This window comes from Pleurodeles waltl, chromosome 4_1 (assembly GCF_031143425.1).
Source record: "Pleurodeles waltl isolate 20211129_DDA chromosome 4_1, aPleWal1.hap1.20221129, whole genome shotgun sequence".
NCBI lineage: Eukaryota > Metazoa > Chordata > Amphibia > Caudata > Salamandridae > Pleurodeles > Pleurodeles waltl.
Genome location: NC_090442.1, coordinates 183,240,020 through 183,248,353, shown reverse-complemented (window position 1 = coordinate 183,248,353; position 8,334 = coordinate 183,240,020).

Below are 8,334 nucleotides of genomic sequence, written 5' to 3'. Positions count from 1 at the left end.
TAAACTCAGAGACCCATCAAATTTCATTCCAGTGAGTACTGTCATACAATGTTTGACACCAAATGTAAGGTTCCAAACATTGATTCACCCTCTCCATCTGTCCAGATGACAAAAGTACTTCAGTGCCCATCAGTTCACACACTGCCCTCCAGGAGTTGGAATCAAACTGAAGACCTTGGTCAGAAATAAGTACAGATGGGAGCCCATGCAGACAAACAACAGTCTGTGTGAAAAATTCAGCTAATTATTTAGTTGACAGTAGTCTCTTGAACAGAATTGTTAGAAATTGGGTTTTTGGTTGGCAGTCAGGTTACCCCCTGTCCAAGCAAGGACTCTCACTCTAGTCAGGGTAAGTCACACACAATCCAAATTATCCTGTGCCTACCCTCTGGTAGCTTGGCACTGAGCAGTCAGGCTTAACTTAGAAGGCAATGTGTAAAGTATTTGTGCAATAAATCATACAATAACACAATATAGCACCACAAGAATACACCACACAGTGTTTAGAAAAATATATAATATTTATCTGGATAAATGCAGGTCAAAATTATCAAAGATGTAATAGTAAATGTTGAGCCATCACTGAAAAGTGACATAAAGGGCCTGATTCTGATTCTGGCGGGCGGCAGAGGCCGCCCGCCAGAATTCCGCCCTCCAAAATACAGCGCCGCGGTCAAAAGACCGCGGCGGGTATTTCAAGTTTTCCCCTGAGCTGGCGGGCGGCCGCCAAAAGGCCGCCCGCCAGCCCAGGGGAAAACGACCTTCCCACGAGGATGCCGGCTCGTAATCGAGCCGGCGGAGTGGGAAGGTGCGATGGGTGCATTTGCACCCGTCGCGTATTTCACTGTCTGCCAAGCAGACAGTGAAATACTTGTAGGGGCCCTCTTACGGGGGCCCCTGCAGTGCCCATGCCAGTGGCATGGGCACTGCAGGGGCCCCCAGGGGCCCCGCGACCCCCCCTACCGCCATCCGGACCGCCGGGAACTGGATGGCGGTAGGGGGGGTCGGAATCCCCTCGGCGGCGCAGCTAGCTGCGCCGCCTTGGAGGATTCAATAGGGCAGCGGTACACTGGCGGGAGACCGCCAGTGTTGCCGGTCTGACCGCGGCTTTACCGCCGCGGTCAGAATGCCCTGCGGGGCACCGCCGGCCTGTCGGCGGTGCTCCCGCCGACCCTGGCCCCGGCGGTCTAAGACCGCCGGGGTCAGAATCACCCCCAAAGTGTCTTAAGTCTTTTAAAAGCAAACAAAGTCTCTTTCAAGTACAAAGTACCTGGTTCGCGTGAAAAATCTCCGCAAAGAACCGCAGAGGAGGAGATGCGTGGAAACAAAGGGGTGTGCATCGATTTCTCGGGCCGCACACGGCAATGCGTTGTTTAGTTTTCATGCAGGGACAGCTGTGCGTCTATTTCCGGCGCTCGGTCGTGGATCCTCTTTGGGTTGCGGGGTTTTTAGACCCCCCGGGACGATGCATGGATTTCCTGTGCTTGCAGGATGAAGTCACAGAAGCTACGTCGATTCGGTGGGCATTGCGTCTAATTTTCTACCGCACGGCAGACACTGCGTCAAATTTCTCTACCGCACGCAGGCGCTGCATCGATTCCTCCCTGGAAGTCGAGCTGCGTTGTTACGGTTCGGCTGTGCGTCATTCCGGCGGGCTGTGCGTCACATTTTTGGTTGCTACACTGGTGCTGCATCGATCTTCTCATTGCGAAATCGGACTGCATCATTCCGGATCGGCATGCAGTCAAAATTTCACCACGGTGCAGACTGTGCGTCGTTTCTGGGAGGCTGTGCGTCGAATTTCGCTGCACAAGGAGTCCTTCTTGTAGAGATGAAGTCTTTTTGGTCCTGAGACTTCAGGGAACAGGAGGCAAGCTCTATCCAAACCCTTGTAGAGCACTTCTTCACCACAGCCAGGGACCACCAAGGCAGCAGGGCAACAGCAAGGCAGCAGTCCTTCACAGAAAGCAGTCAGGTGAGTCCTTTGGGCAGCCAGGCAGTTCTTCTTGGCAGGATGCAGGTTCTGGTTCCAGTTTCTTCTCCAGGAAGTGTCTGAGTTGGTAGGGGCAGAGGCCCTATTTATATACCCAAATGTGCCTTTGAAGCGGGGGAGACTTCAAAGAGTGGCTTAGAAGTGCACCAGGTCCCCTTTCAGTTCAATCCTGTCTGCCAGGGTCCCAGTAGGGGGTGTGGCAGTCCTTTGTGTGAGGGCAGGCTCTCCACCCTCCCAGCCCAGGAAGACCCATTAAAAATGCAGATGTATGCAAGTGAGGCTGAGTATTCTGTGTTTGGTGTGTGTCTGAGTGAATGCACAAGGAGCTGTCAACTAAACCCAGACAGACGTGGATTGTAAGGCACAGAAAGATTTAAGTGCAGAGAAATGCTCACTTTCTAAAAGTGGCATTTCTAAAATAGTAATATTAAATCCAACTTCACCAGTCAGCAGGATTTTGTATCACCATTCTGGCCTTACTAAATATGACCTTCCTACTCCTTTCAGATCAGCAGCTACCACTCAAACAATGTATGAGGGCAGCCCCAATGTTAGCCTACGAAGGGAGCAGGCCTCACAGCAGTATAAAAATGAATTTAGGAGTTTTACACTACCAGGACATGTAAACTACATAGGAACATGTCCTCCCTTTTGCCCACACAGCACCCTGCCCTATGGGTTACCTAGGGCATACCTAAGGGGTGTCTTATATGTAGAAAAAGGGGCGTTTTAGGCTTGCCAAGTACTGTTAAATGCCAAGTCGAATTAGCAGTGAAACTGCACACACAGGCTTTGCAATGGCTGGCCTGAGACAAGGATAAGGGGCTACTTAAGTGGGTGGCACAATCAGTGCTGGAGGCCCACTAGTAGCATTCCATCTACAGGCCATGGGCACACATAGTGCACTCTAGAAGGGACTTATAAGTAAATTAAATAGTTCAATTGGGAATGATCCAATGTTACCATGTTTAAAGGGAGAGAGCATATGCACTTTAGCACTGGTTAGCAGTGGTAAAGTGTGCAGAGTCTAAAAAGCAGCAAAAATGAGGTCAGAAAAAGAGGAGGAGGAAGGCAAAATGTTTGGGGGTGAGCCTGCAGAAAGGCCATTTCCAACAAGAATAAAACGTGCCATTTTTCTTAGGTGGTCTACCATGACCAGAACTTTATTGAACCCCTCTGGAGTATGTGGTAACTCAACAATAAAGTCCAAGGACACTATATAACAAGGGGAGGGACCGGAATGGTGTCAACAATCCTGCAGGCGCAGCTTGACCTGGTTTGCTCTGGGCACAGACAGCGCAAGTAGTAACAAATTGTTGTGTGTCTTTTACCATAGTGGGCCACCAAAAATGCCCATACAACAGGTCCAAGGTTTTTTTTCACCTAGATGACATGCTAACTTGCTATTATACCACCAGTCTAGTGCTTGATCTTGTAAATCTTGAGTTGGTAGACAGAGCCCCTCTTTGGTGTAATGTAATTGCTCTTTTATCTCATTGCTATACTCATGTAGTACTCTTTTAATGGCTTCTGCTCTTGTTGTTGTACCCTTATTAAAAAATATGGGGTTGCTAACAGACATAATATCATATCTGTAGGTATGACAGTGGAGGATCATGGTTTCTTCCTTGTGGTCCATGGCCATACCATGAAAGGGTGTCTGACTTAACAATAAAAGGCTGAGAGGTAACAAAATGTCTAAGACTAGGGATAATGATGAATCATTCCTTCAAGGTTTAAAAAACCTTTTCTGTTTCTTCTGTCCAATAAAAATGCACCCCTGTTTTCAAAAGTCTGTTAATTGGAGAGATCAAGTCAGATAATTGACTGATAAACCTCCTATAAAAGTTAGCAGACCCCAAGAAACTTTGCACATGTTTGATTGATTGAGGTGATGTCCAATTTTGAATAGTATCTACCTTCTTAGGATCCATCTGTATGGCTTTTGCTGAGATAATAAATCCTAGAAACTCAACCTACTCCACATGAAATATACACTTTTCTAACTATAAGAGCAACTGATGTTCCCTTATTTTTGTCAAGATACTTCTAGCATGAACTACATGTCCTTCCAATGTATCAGAGAAAATCAGGATATCATCAATATACACCATGGCACAAACATCCATGAGATCATATAACGCCTCACTGATAAAGAATTGAAAAGCTGTGGGAGCATTACAGAGGCCAGATGGCATCACCAAATATTCATATAAACCAAACTTAGTCCGAAAGGTGGTTTTCCATCTGTCCCCCTCTCTAACCATACCAAATTATAGGCTCCTCTAGGATCCAGTTTGGTAAAAATAGTGGCCTTTTTTTACTTGATCCAATAAAAAGGATATGAGGGGTAGTGGATATTTATTCTTGATTGTCACAAGATTAAGAGCCCTATAATCAATGCAAGTTCAAAGCTCCCCCCCTTTTTGGGACGGAGACTAGGTGGTAGAAATAGGGGGACGAGGAGGACGAATAGAACCTATTTCTAAAAGTTTGTCAAATATTGCCTTAGATACGCATTCTCCTTTTCTGTCAGGGCGTAGATTCTACTGCAAGAAAACTGAGCCCCGGTTGTAGATCTATCCTACAATCATAGGGTCTATGAGGTGGCAACACATTGGCTTTCTTTTTATCAAACACATCCAAAAATGTTGATATTCTTTAAGAACTTTTAAACAAGCGTCCCCTATAGCACCTAATGATTGTTCTGAGGGCACAGGAAGAAGCCTTCCACAATGTTGCTGACAGTAAGAAGAAAGAAATGTGAGGGAACCATTCATCCAGTCTATGGTGGGATTTGTAGGGGTGGGCGATAAATTCTGCTCTTGTGGCAGAGTTTTGCCAAGAGTTCCCAAAAACTCAGCAGAGTGGTGCAGAGCTGAGTTTCAAGCTACAGTTGGAGAGTGAGAAAAATCAAATAACAGACCACCTCCCGGTGAGATTTCTCAATGCAAGCGGTTGCAGCAGGTCACTACCGCTCGCATTGAGAAACCTCCTGCTTGCATTGAGGAAGCTGCTGTTCGAGTAGAGCATCTACTTGAACAACAAAAATAAGCAGCGCCCTCTTGTGCTGTGCATTGTGCCGCTCACACTGACTTCACAGCATGGGACAAACTCCTGCCGTTAAATGTCAGCGTGAGCAGCACGACTTAGCGCATTCCACTGCTTGCGGAATTCCGCATAGAACAGCAGAGTTTTTTCTACACTTTGTGGAGTTCCACATAACAGAACTCCGCAAACTCTGCCCAGGACTAGGATCATATTGATACAGCCAGGCTACTCCTAAAATAGCCTGGAATTGAGGGGCTGTTATGATATTGAAACTAATCACCTCAGGATGTGCATAAAACATGGAGAGCTTCAATGAACCGTACAATAATTTACTGGACCAGACAATATTTCCCACCCATCTATAGTTTGAATACTCTCCACTGTAGATCTTGATGTGCCAGAGGTTTTTGATTATTCTTTATTCTATTATGCACAACAAGTTTTACAAGATCCAAAGCTGAAGGTTTGCTGGACAAACCAAATTCCACGTTGAGCAAGGAAAGTATGGGAAGTAAAGTCTTAAATTTATTTAGAAGCATGTTTCTTTCCCAAAAGTTGAAGGAATTTATTGCTGTTGTTATCTCTCTACTGCTTCAGTTTTGCAGGAAAAAATGACTAGAAAATGCTGCCCTGAAGGAGAACAGTTCCAAAATTGTGTAAATGGTGCATCCAGGCTGTCAAGGATGAGAAACAGAAAAGATGTGCTGGAATTCAGATAAGTATTACCTCTGTAAACACCCAAATGTGATCAGTTACTCGAGTACAATATTTATGTGCTGGCACTCAGGAGACTTCAGCGTATTTGGTACAGCTTCGGGCAGGCGGGGCCGACACGGACGACAGGAAAACAACTAGACTGCGTCCTCCTTGTCAAGCCATCTCGTCTTAGGCGCCATGCTACTTGCACCAAGCACCTGAGACACTTAATAGTAGTATTGGCATTGTGGGATATTTTCTTTGTGTCCAGGAGCTATATGTGGTTAAAGGGCAGTATTGTGGTGGGTATTGTTATTTAGCTTTGGTGTTCCAGTGAAGATTATTTCACTTCATTTGCACAACTGAGTTATTAATACTGTAAACATGTCTTGCCAAAGGCAGAAATGACAAGCGTTTCATACTTACTCTTGTGGTAGTAATAGGATTGGGAGCACCACATAGTAATCAAGATTGATAACCTCAATATCAGTGATATCCTTTAATAGGGCTTGATTTAGAGGAAGTGGTTTTGGAATGAAACCCAAAAAACTACCTCACCACTAGTAGTCACCCTTGCACTCCAATTTATGTCTTATGGTGTACCCACGGGCATAGGATGACAGATGGCTTTTTGTTAGTGAGACATCAGTTTTCAAGACCTTGGATTTAATTTAACAAATCAGTGGATTCCGGAGAGGAGAGAACTGGTTTGAGTCTATTAAGCAAATTATACTAATAGTCCTGAAAATAATTACTGGCAAAAGGAAAGCCCATGGCTGGAATACTGGTGCCCTGAAGTCATCTAGCCACCTTATGCACACACAAAGTGTTGCCACATGTGCAAAGTGTCCTGCAAGTTGATAACAAAAAGTTGAACAATGTATGACATGTTGTGCTTTTGGCTGCCCTATCTATCCCTCGCTTCTTGCTCAAGTTCTTTGAAGCTCTTGTTAGCGAAAAACTCCAATTCAGCCCTTACTTGCAGATACTAGGCCCAGGAATTTAAATGAGCTGGGCCCTTCTGGGTCTCAGATCCAGTAGTCATTAAAAACAGGCATTGAAAAAGGGGCCCTATTGGGCCATTATATTTGACTTTACAAGCAAAATCACTATCACTACTATTTATGATCAATGAATATAAAAACATTGGCCCTCATTACAACCCTGGCGGTAAAACCCACTTACCGCCGTGCAGAAGACCGCCAACATACTGCTGCGGCCGCGTAATTCCGCTACAGGTATCACGACCCACAGCTCGGAATCCGCCACAATACAGACACCCACACAAGTCCGCCACACCAAAAGTCAGTGATAAAATGGTGATACCAAACCTGACACTGTCACGCCTACAAGAATATGCCCATAGTATCACGATCCACGAATCAACGCGGCAAACTTTCATGCGCAGTAAACCATTGGTGGTACACACCGCCGTGCTCAAAATACACACACTTTTACAAAACACCACCACATTGGACAAATCGAAATACACACAGCTGATACACATACACACACCACACCCACACACCCACAACACTATAAAACACACACCCGCATTACCCACAAACCCTTACTACCAGAAATTTAAAGCAGGCCAGAGAAATACACTATCTTAAACAACAGCAACATCCACAGACACACAACACCATCACTTACACAACATCCACACACCTCAAACAACACACACCAACACATCCCCTCACACATCAGAACAGACACCACCTCACACATCACCCACACCACATCAGGGCACCTCAACAACACCCCAGGTTCTCTGAGGGGGAGCTTAGGGTCATGGTGGAGGAAATCGTCCGGGTAGAGCCACAGCTATTCGGGTTAAAAGTGCAGCACACCTCCATTGCAAGGAAGATTGAGCTATGGGTCAACGCAGTGGGACAGCATCCAAGAACACAGGATGACATCAGGAAGAGGTGGAACGACCTACGGGGGAAGGTGTGTTCCGTGGTCTCCAGACACCAGATTGCAGTACAGAGGACTGGTGGTGGACCCCCCCCTCCACCCCCACAACTAACAACATGGGAGGAGCAAGTCTTGGCAATACTGCATCCTCGGGGCCTTGCAGGAGTTACCAGACTGGACTCTGGTAAAGCAAATCTTTACTACCTTATCCCCCCCCACCCCACCTGCATGCCATCACATACCCCACCCTTATCTTCACACCCATCACCCCAACAACCCACAGATACCCCACCAACACAACCCACACATCCCAAAAACAAGCCCTGCATGTAACACCAATGCATGGACACCCATCACCAAAGCATGTCCAGTACAGATACCCACACAGACCCCAAACCAAATATCACACAAGGACCAAGCCAACAATGCAAGCACTGGAGTAGAGGGTCACTCACCCATTGCACACAATGGCACACACAGATACAATAATTATGCATTTACAGCCCAACAGGACCCCTACCCAACGTCACCGGAAAGGAGGTGCCAGACATATCCAGTCCCCCCACAGAAGAGACCCACAGTGATGACAGCAGCTCTGCATGCCTGGATCAAGATGACCAGCCGGCCCATCAGGGACCTCGGGACAGTCGGTTTTCCTGACACAGTCCCAAGCC